Source organism: Phyllobates terribilis, unplaced genomic scaffold (assembly GCF_046119375.1).
Source record: "Phyllobates terribilis strain yellow unplaced genomic scaffold, ASM4611937v1 Scaffold_8__6_contigs__length_399053987, whole genome shotgun sequence".
Classification (NCBI taxonomy): Eukaryota; Metazoa; Chordata; class Amphibia; order Anura; family Dendrobatidae; genus Phyllobates; species Phyllobates terribilis.
In genome coordinates, this window is record NW_027362768.1 from 384,595,412 (window position 1) to 384,610,344 (window position 14,933).

The 14,933-nt window shown below is 48.1% G+C and overlaps 2 protein-coding genes and 1 non-coding gene across 4 annotated transcripts in view; 1 reads left to right on the plus strand and 2 right to left on the minus strand.

Moving 5' to 3' along the window:
* MGP (matrix Gla protein) overlaps positions 1–14,262 on the minus strand; it is a 32,535-nt gene extending 18,273 nt beyond the window's left edge. Inside the window, exon 1 of the mRNA XM_073645086.1 lies at positions 14,244–14,262. The gene's annotated coding sequence lies outside the window, so the exon portion shown is untranslated. The remainder of the gene's footprint in view (positions 1–14,243) is intronic.
* The window catches only part of PDE6H (phosphodiesterase 6H), a 347,300-nt gene that overhangs the window by 222,411 nt on the left and 109,956 nt on the right, over positions 1–14,933 (plus strand). The window lies entirely within an intron of this gene.
* TRNAR-CCG (transfer RNA arginine (anticodon CCG)) lies at positions 6,044–6,116 on the minus strand. The gene has a single exon. It is a non-coding gene; the product is annotated as a tRNA-Arg (tRNA).

Sequence of the window (14,933 nt, forward strand, 5' to 3'; positions counted from 1 at the left end):
ACTGCACCAGCAGAATAGTGAGTGCAGCTCTGGGGTATAATACAGGATGTAACTCAGGATCAGTAATGTAATGTATGTACACAGTGACTGCACCAGCCGAATAGTGAGTGCAGCTCTGGGGTATAATACAGGATGTAACTCAGGATCAGTAATGTAATGTATGTACACAGTGACTGCACCAGCAGAATAGTGAGTGCAGCTCTGGAGTATAATACAGGATTTAACTCAGGATCAGTAATGTAATGTATGTACACAGTGACTGCACCAGCCGAATAGTGAGTGCAGCTCTGGAGTATAATACAGGAAGTAACTCAGGATCAGTAATGTAATGCATGTACACAGTGACTGCACCAGCAGAATAGTGAGTGCAGCTCTGGAGTATAATACAGGATGAAACTCAGGATCAGTAATGTAATGTATGTACACAGTGACTGCACCAGCCGAATAGTGAGTGCAGCTCTGGAGTATAATACAGGAAGTAACTCAGGATCAGTAATGTAATGCATGTACACAGTGACTGCACCAGCAGAATAGTGAGTGCAGCTCTGGGGTATAATACAGGATGTAACTCAGGATCAGTAATGTAATGTATGTACACAGTGACTGCACCAGCAGAATAGTGAGTGCAGCTCTGGAGTATAATACAGGATTTAACTCAGGATCAGTAATGTAATGTATGTACACAGTGACTGCACCAGCCGAATAGTGAGTGCAGCTCTGGAGTATAATACAGGAAGTAACTCAGGATCAGTAATGTAATGCATGTACACAGTGACTGCACCAGCAGAATAGTGAGTGCAGCTCTGGAGTATAATACAGGATGAAACTCAGGATCAGTAATGTAATGTATGTACACAGTGACTGCACCAGCCGAATAGTGAGTGCAGCTCTGGGGTATAATACAGGATGTAACTCAGGATCAGTAATGTAATGTATGTACACAGTGACTGCACCAGCAGAATAGTGAGTGCAGCTCTGGAGTATAATACAGGAGGTAACTCAGGATCAGTAATTTAATGTATGTACACAGTGACTGCACCAGCAGAATAGTGAGTGCAGCTCTGGAGTATAATACAGGAAGTAACTCAGGATCAGTAATGTAATGCATGTACACAGTGAGTGCACCAGCAGAATAGTGAGTGCAGCTCTGGAGTATAATACAGGATGTAACTCAGGATCAGTAATGTAATGTATGTACACAGTGACTGCACCAGCAGAATAGTGAGTGCAGCTCTGGAGTATAATACAGGATGTAACTCAGGATCAGTAATGTAATGTATATACACAGTGTCTGCACCAGCAGAATAGTGAGTGCAGCTCTGGAGTATAATACAGGATGTAACTCAGGATCAGTAATGTAATGTATGTACACAGTGACTGCACAAGCAGAATAGTGAGTGCAGCTCTGGAGTATAATACAGGATGTAACTCAGGATCAGTAATGTAATGTATGTACACAGTGACTGCACCAGCAGAATAGTGAGTGCAGCTCTGGGGTATAATACAGGATGTAACTCAGGATCAGTAATGTAATGTATGTACACAGTGACTGCACCAGCAGAATAGTGAGTGCAGCTCTGGAGTATAATACAGGAGGTAACTCAGGATCAGTAATGTAATGTATGTACACAGTGACTGCACCAGCAGAATAGTGAGTGCAGCTCTGGAGTATAATACAGGAAGTAACTCAGGATCAGTAATGTAATGTATGTACACAGTGAGTGCACCAGCAGAATAGTGAGTGCAGCTCTGGAGTATAATACAGGATGTAACTCAGGATCAGTAATGTAATGTATGTACACAGTGACTGCACCAGCAGAATAGTGAGTGCAGCTCTGGGGTATAATACAGGAGGTAACTCAGGATCAGTAATGTAATGTATGTACACAGTGACTGCACCAGCAGAATAGTGAGTGCAGCTCTGGAGTATAATACAGGATGTAACTCAGGATCAGTAATGTAATGTATGTACACGGTGACTGCACCAGCAGAATAGTGAGTGCAGCTCTGGAGTATAATGCAGGATGTAACTCAGGATCAGTAATGTAATGTATGTACACAGTGACTGCACCAGCAGAATAGTGAGTGCAGCTCTGGAGTATAATACAAGAGGTAACGCAAAAGCAGTTAATAGGCATGCATTATACAATTCATACTTCAAGCACCGCTAGCATGAGCTCCCTCTGTTGGAGGATACAAGCACAATCTTATCATGTATCCCTGTATACAGGGAGCTCCCCCTAGTGGTGGCTGCAGACAGGATCTTATCATGTATCTCTGTATACAGGGAGCTCCCTCTAGTGGTGACTGCAGACAGGATCTTATCACGTATCTCTGTATACAGGGAGCTTCCCCTAGTGGTGCCTGCAGACAGGATCTCATCATGTATCTCTATATACAGGGAGCTCCCCCTAGTGGTGACTGCAGACAGGATCTTATCACGTATCTCTGTATACAGGGAGCTCCCCCTAGTGGTGGCTGCAGACAGGATCTTATTATGTATCTCTGTATACAGGGAGCTCCCCCTAGTGGTGGCTGCAGACAGGACCTTATCATGTATCTCTGTATACAGGGAGCTCCCCCTAGTGGTGACTGCAGACAGGATCTTATCACGTATCTCTGTATACAGGGAGCTCCCCCTAGTGGTGGCTGCAGACAGGATCTTATTATGTATCTCTGTATACAGGGAGCTCCCCCTAGTGGTGGCTGCAGACAGAATCTTATCATGTATCGCTGTATACTGGGAGCTCCCCCTAGTGGTGGCTGCAGACAGAATCTTATCATGTATCTCTGTATACAGGGAGCTCCCCCTAGTGGTGGCTGCAGACATAACCTTATCATGTATCTCTGTATACAGGGAGCTCCTCCTAGTGGTGGCTGCATACAGAATCTTATCATGTATCTCTGTATACAGGGAGCTCCCCCTAGTGGTGGCTGCAGACAGGATCTTATCATGTATCTCTGTATACAGGGAGCTCCCCCTAGTGGTGGCTGCAGACAGAATCACATCATGTATCTCTGTATGCAGGGAGCTCCCCCTAGTGTTGGCTGCAGACAGAATCTTATCATGTATCTCTGTATACAGGGAGCTCCCCCTAGTGGTGGATGCAGACAGAATCTTATCATGTATCTCTGTATACAGGGAGCTCCTCCTAGTGGTGGCTGCAGACAGGATCTTATCATGTATCTCTGCATACAGGGAGCTCCCCCTAGTGGTGGCTGCAGACAGGATCTTATTATGTATCTCTGTATACAGGGAGCTCCCCCTAGTGGTGGCTGCAGACAGAATCTTATCATGTATCGCTGTATACTGGGAGCTCCCCCTAGTGGTGGCTGCAGACAGAATCTTATCATGTATCTCTGTATACAGGGAGCTCCCCCTAGTGGTGGCTGCAGACATAACCTTATCATGTATCTCTGTATACAGGGAGCTCCTCCTAGTGGTGGCTGCATACAGAATCTTATCATGTATCTCTGTATACAGGGAGCTCCCCCTAGGGATGGCTGCAGACAGAATCACATCATGTATCTCTGTATGCAGGGAGCTCCCCCTAGTGTTGGCTGCAGACAGAATCTTATCATGTATCTCTGTATACAGGGAGCTCCCCCTAGTGGTGGATGCAGACAGAATCTTATCATGTATCTCTGTATACAGGGAGCTCCTCCTAGTGGTGGCTGCAGACAGGATCTTATCATGTATCTCTGCATACAGGGAGCTCCCCCTAGTGGTGGATGCAGACAGAATCTTATCATGTATCTCTGTATACAGGGAGCTCCCTCGAGTGGTGGCTGCAGACAGGATCTTATCATGTATCTCTGTATACAGGGAGCTCCCCCTAGTGGTGGATGCAGACAGAATCTTATCCTGTATCTCTGTATACAGGGAGCTCCCCCTAGTGGTGACTGCATACAGCATCTTATCATGTATCTCTGTATACAGGGAGCTCCCCCTAGTGGTGACTGCAGACAGGATCTTATCATGTATCTCTGTATACAGGGAGCTCCCCCTAGTGGTGGCTGCAGACAGAATCTTATCATGTATCTCTGGATACAGGGAGCTCCCCCTAGTGGTGGCTGCAGACAGGTTCTTATCATGTATCTCAATATACAGAGAGCTCCCCCTAGTGGTGGCTGCAGGCAGAACCTTATCATGTATTCTGTATACAGGGAGCTCCCCCTAGTGGTGACTGCAGACAGGATCTTATCATGTATCTCTGTATACAGTGAGCTCCCCCTAGTGGTGGCTGCAGGCAGAACCTTATCATGTATTCTGTATACAGGGAGCTCCCCATAGTGGTGGCTGCAGACAGAATCTTATCATGTATCTCAGTATATTGGGAGATCCCCCTAGTGGTGGCCACAGACAGGATCTTATCATGTATCTCTGTATACAGGGAGCTCCCCCTAGTGGTGGCCACAGACAGAATCTTATCATGTATCTCTGTATACAGGGAGCTCCCCCTAGTGGTGGCCACAGACAGGATCTTATCATGTATCTCTGTATACAGGGAGCTCCCCCTAGTGGTGGCCACAGACAGAACCTTATCATGTATCTCTGTATACAGGGAGCTCCCCCTAGTGGTGGCCACAGACAGGATCTTATCATGTATCTCTGTATACAGGGAGCTCCCCCTAGTGGTGGCCACAGACAGAACCTTATCATGTATCTCTGTATACCTGGAGCTCCTCCTATTGGTGGCTGCAGACAGAACCTTATCATGTATCTCTGTATTCAGGGAGCTCCCTCTAGTGGCGCCTGCAGACTGATAGCTTTTGATACTGGTGTTTTGGAGCTTTGTATTGGATTCTCGGAGCTGTGACTGTTATGTGGATGTAATATGAGGTTTATCAGCGCAGACTGTTGGGCCCATTAGCTGAGTAACAGCCGGGCAGCGGCCGGGTGGAGGCTTTTTCTGGTTACTTCAGTTTTCCTCCGGTTTTCATTCTTAATAATATTTTTCCTCTTTAGTTGTAGTCGGATCTCGGCGTCCATGAATCACTCCTGTTCTCTGGCGAGCGGCTGCAGATAGTGGGAGTGATACCATTAATAACCTGCACACATTTCCTTTCCCCGGGTTTGCAGTTTTTGGCAGCGCTCGTCCACTACCCACTCTGGGGAGCAGCGTTGCCCGTGGCTGTGGGTCTGTGACTCAGACATCCGTGTGTGACTGGCAGAGGTCCTGACTGCCGTCTAGGCGAGCGCTGGCAGCGGTTCCGGGGCTCTCGGGTCACACACACAGGCTGCACAGATTGTGCTCTATGGCTTATTTATTCGCTCGCTCCCACTTTTTGGACCTGGAAGTTGCACATGGAAGAAATTAAAGGCGAAGGGAAAATAACATCTATTCACCGTCCCTGAAAAATGTGCGTGAAAAGAAGCGAGAATTACTCCAAAAGTCAGGAGCGTCATACAACGGGGCGACAACCAATCCGCCTGCCATTGCTGATCTTCACAGGTTGTCACCCATCTATCCTGAAATACTCTGTGCTGCTGCACAACACACTTCCTTATACTATGCAACCCTCAGTCTGAGACCTCCCACATTAATTTCACAATCCTATTCTGAAATACTCTGTGCTGCTGCACGACACCCTTCCACTACATAACCCTTATTCTGAGACCTCCCACATTAATTTCACAATCCAATACTGAAATACTCTGTGCTGCTAGAAATCTCTCTGTCTAGGACAGCCCACATAATCTGTACAATCCTAACCTGAAATACTCTGTGCTGCTGCACAACACACTTCCTTATACCATGTAACCCTCAGTCTGTTAAATTCGGCCATAATCTACATTCTGTAACTCTCTGTGCTGCTCGAAGCCAGAACATTAGAACACTCCTCTCCTCAAATACTCTGTGCTGCTCGTTGAGCCCTGCTCCTTCCAGAATAAAAAAAATGCTGAAAAGAAATGAAACACATATAAAATAAATTTCCCAAGATGCAACATCTTTGTCCCCTTCGCTCCTTATTTGTGCAGGGCTGATAAGTCATGAATATTTGACAATTATTGAGGAACTTTGCAAGTTCCTAAAATTTCCGACCCAGATGGGACTTGAACCCACAATCTCCAGCTCCGGAGGCTGGCGCCTTATCCATTAGGCCACTGGGCCACTTCCTTGTCACATGATCACAAGGTTCAGGTGAAGCTGTGATGTCAGGTGACTGTTCAGGATGAGCTGTCCAGTGTGTGGATGGGAGGGGAGATACTATATCTGGCCATGATCTGACTTGTATCCTGAAATTTCACCAGTTTCCTCTCGGCAGGACCCATCTCTAATTTCCAGTTGTCTCTGAGCTGGTGGGTGGAGAGCAGCTGCTATAATGTCTCCCATACACAGCGAACACAGACATGAGGGATTCCTGCTCTCCTGTTTCTATGTACGACATGTTAAGGATCTGCAGCATGGAGGACATTATACAGCAGTACTGAGCAGTGTAGATGTGAATGCAGCACTGAGGTGAGATAAAATGCCGCAGTGGGAAGGACATAATGTATCAGTACTGGGATTTGTAGTAATGAATCCACACTTACTATAAAGCAGCGGCGTAGAGGAAATTATACAGCAGCCCTGAGCAGTGTAGCTGCAGATCTAGCTCCATAGTGAGATAAAACGCTTACCAAAAAACAGCTGCAGCGTAGAAGTCATTATACAGCAGTACTGAACAGTGTAGCTGCAGATCCAGCTCCATAGTGAGATAAACCACTTACTATAAAGCAGCAGTGGCGTAGAGGGCATTACATAGCAACCCTCAGCGGTGTAGCTGCAGATCTAGCTCCATAGTGAGATAAAACGCTTACTATAAAGCAGCAGCGGCGTAGAGGGCATTACATAGCAACCCTCAGCGGTGTAGCTGCAGATCTAGCTCCATAGTGAGATAAAACGCTTACCAAAAACCAGCTGCAGCGTAGAAGTCATTATACAGCAGTACTGAACAGTGTAGCTGCAGATCCAGCTACATAGTGAGATAAACCACTTACTATAAAGCAGCAGCGGTGTAGAAGATATTATACAGCAGTACTGAGCAGTGTAGCTGCAGATCCAGCTCCATAGTGAGATAAAACACTTACTAGAAAGCAGCGGCATAGAAGACATTATATAGAAGTAGCAAACAGTGCAGCTGAAGATGAGGTGCAATAAAACACTTTCTAGAAAGCAGCAGAATGAAGGACATTATAGAGCAGTACTGAGCTGTGTATCCAGCTCTGGGTGAGATACACATTAACTAGAGGGCTACAACAGCAGGAGTGAGCTATAAGTGGAGAAAGAAGCATATTTCCTGATATATTACAAAGTTTCTTAATACAGACCACTATACTTTACACTGCAGGCTGTATCCAGGGAACAGTACAACGTTGCATACTTGATACAACTGAACGTTTTGGGGCATGTAATGACCCCCTCGTCGTCCCTCGAGGTCTTATTCACTTGTTATTATGCTTCTGGACAATCCCCTATTTTTAGGATCAGCGGCGGCTCCTGCCGCCTCTCCCTCCGCTCCAGACTTCGTCTTTCGTGTTTTTCTCCTTTACATGGAAATTAAATGTAACCACATAAAAGCAAACATTGCCGCTGATTTCATTTCCACCGTCCTCCGCCGCCCGAGAGAAAGAATTTACTGTACTAATATTCCATGAAGGAATGGCTGGAGCGATGCCAATCCCAAATCCTGCCGTCCCACCTTGCCTCATAAAGCACAAAAATCCCCCCAAATTGTGCAATCAGGACCAGGACTGTGGTATAATGGCTCTGCTACCTTCTTAAAGGGACCTAGCCCAGTTCTTAGATCCGGGCATCTGTGCAATGTGCTAGTACTGCTGAGCTAGGGGGGGGCGCAATCGTGCAAAGCAAATGACCCTCTAAAAGGGGAAACAGACACATAAAAGTGTAAGCTCCGCCCCCTGGACTCCACAGAGTTGAGTCATGTGCCCTCTATGTGTCCTGAGGATGGAGTGTCATTTCCACCCCTATAGTGGGCACGGTACCCAGGATTGCAGCAGATCTGGATCTAGGATAGCTGGGTCATTCTCTTCAGGGTGGTACCGGTGCGATGTTCTGCAGAGATTGGAGAGCATTAAGATCGGAACACTACGGGCAGATGTGGGAGGACGTCCGACAAACAGGAATGGAAATAACCATATTTTTAGCGTTTCCTATTATTTCCACACTAATAATAATTGTCAGATGTTACAAGGTCGCACATGAGCCGCAGTGAGTCACCAAGGGGGGCAGCGAGCCGCAGAGGGGGGCAGCGAGCCACAGAGGGGGGCAGCGAGCCACAGAGGGGGGCAGCGAGCCGCAGAGGGGGCAGCGAGCCACAGAGGGGGGCAGCGAGCCGCAGTCATGGCCGCCCAGGGCTCCGGATTACCACTCACTTCATAGGAAGCATAAAGAGTGTTTCCCCAAAAGGAAACATATACTGTTAATATCAATATATCTGTCCCCAGGAAAGCCGGGTGTCTGACAACCAATCTGTCCATCACTGGCTATCCAAGGTTGTCAGTCACCCAACTTCTCTGCAGTCCAGAATGGCAGATAGAAAGCTCAGGGCCAACAAAAAACCTTATACTTGCCTGTCCGGCAGCCCTCCTGGTCTTCAGTCCGGCGGCCAGCGGTACACTGCGGGGAGCGGGCTCGCTCCCAGCAGTATACTGCGCTGCCAGGATCTGTGGTGACGTCAGCGATCAGCTGATCAGTCATGTGACCTCCCCGTGGGAACATTCCCAAAAATGCTCCTACGGTGGTAAGTTTACCGGGGCTGATCGGCTGATCTTCGGCTGATGAACCCCAGTGACCTCCTGCAGCAGCATGTACACTGACAGAGGTGATTTTACACTCCTGTCAGTGTACAGTGCTGTCTTCTACAGCTGTGACATCAGTGATTTCTGATGTCATTGCTGTAGAAGTGACCCGGATCGTCGTGGGACATTCGTCGTTGGCGGTACGTGGACTGCGTCGTTGACGGCGGACAGGTGAGGGATTTGGTTGTTTGTTGTTTTACATTTTTTTCAGGAGATCAATGGCTTCGCGGACAGAGAGTAATAAAAAAAAATTGTAAAACCATGTGTTTTTTATTTCATTAAAACAGTTTATTCTGGCCGCGTCTTTCATTGAAAAACCGGCGACCATTTTACTACACAGTTAGTAATGGGGGCGTCTTATAGATGACATCAATTACTAACCTGGGCTTCACGTCAGCCGCCAATACAAGGCTGACGTGAACCCCAACCCCATTACCCCACTCGCCACCGCTACAGGGCAGTGGGAAGAGCGGAGGCTAAGCGCCAGATTTGGCGCATCTTATGGATGCGCCATTTCTGGGACTGCTGAGGGGTGATATTAATAGCTGTGGAGGGGGCTAGTATTCATGGCCCCTTCCCTGGCTATTAATATCAGCTCGCAGCTGTCTATTTAGCCTTTGCTGGTTAGATTTTATAGGGGGACCCCACATCACTTTTTTTCTGGGGTCCCCCTGTAATCTAGCCAGTAAAAGCTAAACAAACAGCTGTGGGCTGATATTAACAGCCAGGGAACATTGTTGGCTAATGGCCCCTTCCCCGGCTACTAATATCAGCCCCCAGCTGTCGGCTTTCCCTCTGCTGGTTATAAAAATAACGCGGGAACCCACGCCATTTTTTAAAAAATTTTAGGTGCATTTTGCTGCGTCAAAACGTTGCATTCCATTGAACGCAGGTAAATCTGCATGTGTTCACTGAACCATGCGGATTTACCGCATTCTATACATTCTAGTGGTCAAATTTCTGTTGCGGAGACTAGCGACTCCGCAAGAGAATATGACATGCTGCGGTTCTGAAAGATGCCCCGCATGTCAGTGTCCATGGGTGATTCGCAGCCTCTGATACACGCATTGTGGACACTGGATTTCTAGAGATCACATGCTGTAACATCTGGACGCTGCGGGTTTGATGCTGTATAAACACGCAGCGTCAAACCCGCAGCGGCTCCTGATCGTGGCCACGTACCCAAACTCACCCGCAGCATGTCAATTTCTGTAGCGGACACGCTAGTCTCCACTGTGGATTTTGACAGATTCATATGTACCGACATCAAAAGTGCGGCATTAGAACACTGCGTTTTGCACACAACAAAAATACGCTGCATCCAAAGCGCTGCTGATTGCTGATCGGGGGGACATAGCTGCTAAGGAACCAGCTGTGAGCTGCTAATTATGGCCAGGGACCATGTTTGCAAATGGCACCTTCCTAGGCTAAAAATAGCAGCTCACAGAAGCCGCATAAATTACGTGAATGGAAATGCTAATGAAGATTGGGTGAATGGAATTAGTTGACACCCAGCTCTTTGTTTGGTGATGACAAGGTGTCAATCAGACCTTATCATGACCAAACCTAATTAAAGTAAAGAGTTAAATAAACACACAGACACAGAGGAAACACTGTATTTGAAATACAACAGACACATTATTTAATCATTTAAATTAACCAATATACTCACCCCAGTTTTGAAGGTAATCCAAGGGTTTAAGCAATGTCCCACCAAATAACTTTATTTAGCTCCAAAAAGCATTCATTGATGTACAAAAATGCTTCAAAAACCACCTAAAAAACACGCAGAATTTTTGCATGCGTTTTTCCTGCCAAGGAGATGCGGAAACGCACAGGAAATTTCTGCTTCAAATCCTGATCATGCAGCCTTAGGTTCAGAAGCACAGCTGAAGGTTTGTTACAATGTAAGCAGAGAGCCATCAGGCTGGAGTTGTGCAGCAGCTGCAATTTATAGTTACCTGCACTGGTACATTGAAACAGATCTTCAGCTATGAGAAGCATTAAGTCAGGACAGGCTTTCAGTCTGCGGATTTAATCAATAATATTTCCCTTCACTTACAGCAAGTAGAGAATGTGCAAACAGTCAAGGGTTAAAATCTGTTAGAAAGTTACAAAACTTGTATTGTCCTTGAAACAAGTCTGGACTCCGGCCCTGGAAGGTGACGCTGTTCCCAGGTTTTATCTATATAAACTACCTCCTCATAAGAGCTGCCCTGCAGATCTAAGGGCCGGTGCACACGTTGCAGATTTGTCGCCACAGATTTGTTACAAAATCTGATCATCTCTGGACTGAGCATCATCCGACTGAGTGTCTCCGAGCTGAGCATCTTCGGACTGAACATCTTCGGACTGAGCGTCTTCAGACTGAGTGTCTCCAGACTGAGCATCATTGGACTGAGTGTCTCCGATATGAGCGTCTTTCGACTGAACGTCTTCGGATTGAACGTCTTCGGACTGAGTGTCTCTGAGCTGAGCGTCTCCGGACTGAGCGTCTCCGGACTGAGCATCTCTGTATTGAGCGTCTTCATATTGAGCGTCTCCAGACTGAGCGTCTTTGGACTGAACGTCTTTGGACTGAACGTCTCCGTATTGAGTTTCCTCAGACTGAGGGTCTCCGGACTGAGCGTCTCCAGACTGTACATCTCCAGACTGAGCGTCTCCGGACTGAGAGTCTTCAGACTGAGTGTCTCTGGGCTGAGCGTCTCCAGACTGATTGTCTTCAAACTGAACATCTCCAAATGGATTGTCTCCAGACTGAGCGTATCTTTGCTTATCATTTTCAGACTGACCATCTCCGAACTGAGCGTCTTTGGACTGAGCATCTTGGGATTGAGTGTCTCCAGACTGAGTGTCTCTGGACTGAGCATCTCCGGACTGAGCGTTTTCAGACTGAGCTTTACCGGACTGAGCATCTCTGGACTGATTGTCTCTGGACTGAGCATCTTTGGATTGAGCGTCTCCGGATTGAGCATCTTCAGACTGAGCGTCTCCGGATTAAGCATTTTCGACTGAGTGTCTCCAGACTGAACGTCTCGGGGCTGAGCGTCTTCAGGCTGAGTGCATCCTTACTTAGCATATTCAGACTGAGCGTCTCCGCATTAAGCATCTTCGGACTAAGTGTCTTCGGACTGAGCATTTCCAGACTGAGCATTTTCAGACTGAACGTCTTGAGGCTGAGCGTCTTCAGACTGATCGTCTTCAAACTGAGCATCTCCAAATCGAGTGTCTCCAGACTGAGCGTATCCTTGCTTAGCATCTTCTGATTGAGTGTCTCCGAGCTGAGCATCTCCAGACTGAACGTATCTTTGATTAGCATTTTTGGACTGAGCGTCTCCGAACTGAGCATCTTTGGACTGAGCATTTCGGGATTGAGTGTCTCCAGACTGAGTGTCTCTGGACCGAGCGTCTCCGGGCTGAGCATCTCCGGATTAAGTGTTTTCGGACTGAGTGTCTCCAGACTGAACGTCTCCGGGCTGAGCGTCTTCAGACTGAGTGCATCCTTACTTAGCATATTCAGACTGAGCGTGTCTGCATTAAGCATCTTCGGACTAAGTGTCTTCGGACTGAGCATTTCCAGACTGAGCATTTTCAGACTGAACGTCTCCGCATTAAGCATCTTCGGACTGAGTGTCTCCAAGCTGAGCATCTCCAGACTGAACGTATCTCTGCTTAGCATTTTCGGACTGAGCATCTCCGAACTGAGCATCTTTGGACTGAGCATCTCGGGATTGAGTGTCTCCAGACTGAGTGTCTCTGGACCGAGCGTCTCCGGACTAAGCGTCTCCGGACTAAGCGTCTCCGGACTGAGCGTCTTCGGACTAAGTGTCTCCGGATTAAGCGTCTCCGGATTAAGCGTCTCTGGTCTGAGCGTCTCCGGTCTGAGCGTCTCCGGACTGAGCAACACTGATCGTCTCCGGACTGAGCGTCTCTGGTCTGAGCGTCTTCAGACTGAGTGCATACTTACTTAGCATATTCAGACTGAGCGTCTCCGCATTAAGCATCTTCGGACTGAGTGTCTCCAAGCTGAGCATCTCCAGACTGAACGTATCTTTGCCTAGCATTTTCGGACTAAGCATCTTCGAACTGAGCATCTTTGAACTGAGCATCTCGGGATTGAGTGTCTCCAGACTGAGTGTCTCTGGACCGAGCGTCTCTGGACTAAGCGTCTCCGGACTGAGTGTCTCTGGACTAAGCGTCTCCGGACTGAGTGTCTCTGGACTAAGTGTCTCCAGACTGAGCGTCTCCGGTCTGAGCGTCTCCGGACTGATCTTCACTGAGGGTCTCAGGACTGAGCGTCTCCAGTCTGAGCGTCTCCAGACTAAGCATCTCCGGTCTGAGCGTCTCCAGACTGAGCGTCTCCGGACTGAGCAACACTGAGCGTCTCCGGACTGAGCGTCTCTGGTCTGAGCGTCTCCGGTCTGAGCGTCTCCGAACTGAGCGTCTCTGGACTGAGCAGCACTGAGCGTCTCTGGACTGAGCGTCTCCGTACTGAGCTTCACTGAGGGTCTCCGGACTGAGTGTCTCCGGACTGAGCATCTCCGGTCTGAGCGTCTCCGGACTGAGCATCACTGACCATCTCTGGACTGAGCGTTTCTGATCTGAGCGTCTCCGGTCTGAGTGTCTCCAGACTGAGCGTCTCTGGACTGAGCATCACTGAGCGTCTCCGGACAGAGCGTCTCCGGACTGAGCTTCCCTGAGGGTCTCTGGACTTAGCGTCTCCGGACTGAGCGTCTCCAGACTGAGCATCTCCGGACTGAGCATCACTGAGCGTCTCCAGACTGAGTGTCTCTGATCTGAGCGTCTCTGGTCTGAGTGTCTCCAGACTGAGTTTCTCTGGACTGAGCATCACTGAACGTCTCCGGACAGAGTGTCTCTGGTCTGAGCATCTCCGGACTGAGCGTCTCCGGTCTGAGCATCTTCGGACTGAGCTCCGCGGTTGCCGTCTCTCCTGCTGTGAGTGACATGATGGGGTCCATTCTGCCTGTTGTGCCTGCGCAGGTCCTGTTCTCTACTGTGCAGGTGCGAGAGTCGAGCCTGCCGTGTGGATGACGTCAGGCAGCAGTGACAGCGATTTTGGGGACAGAGGAGGCGCCTGATTACGGGATCCCTTTAAAGTGCGGTTTTCTTGACTTGCGACGTTTTTCCCTGATACATTTCTATGATTTGTCATCACACAGACACATTCTGAAGCCGCGTTCACACGTTCAGTATTCGGTCAGTATTTTATCTCAGGATCCAAAACAAGGTGAGGAACAATCAGAGGAAAAGTATAATAGAAACTCGTCACCACTTCTGTATTTATCAGCCACTCTTGGTTTTGGTTTACAAATACTGATGTAAAAAACTGACCAAATCCTGAACGTGTGAACGCGGCCTTAGTTTCTGGATACAAACAGGAAGGATTTTATTCACTGACAGCAAGCAGACACCTTACCTGACTGAGCTGGAGTCACAGATAACTGCAGGTGCCCTTTCATGTTAGCGGGGGTCCGAAGTCTTCGGGTAGCTGACCCCGCAGGTGACATCTGTCAGCCAGCTCTGGGTCACATGTCTCCTGAGCGCAGCTGTGGTGAACCTCGCTGGTTAATGCGGCTCCGATAGACTAAGTGGGGTTTAATTATTACCAGGTGAGGGGGTCGACAGGGTGAAGCAGGACGGCTCCGAAAATAACCGATCGTCTGTGGGATGGAGACTTGTCTGTGGTCACCGACATTTCCACACTGAATATTAATAGGACGAGTGGACACAGCGCCATTGTCCATAAATATTCCGCCGTGAACCCGCAACAGCTGACCCGACATGATCTCCGAGCACTGAATATACAGCAGTGACCCGGGATGATCGGCACCGACGCCGAGCAGCGCAGCTCTGCTACATCTGGACAGGATCCACAGTTATCTCCATGTTTCAGGAGTAGAATGATAATGCAACAGTAAAGACTGACACCGGAAGAGCAAGAAGGAAGGAGACTGACCATCACCCAAAAAAAGGAAGGAGGGCGGTGCTAGGGGAAGGGCTTAAATATACTAATTTGGGGCAATGAAATATTGAAAACGGCATAAGAAGAGGCTAAAATCATCTGCGATAAAATGGAAGTTTGTAACAAGTTGGGGGAAAATGTTTA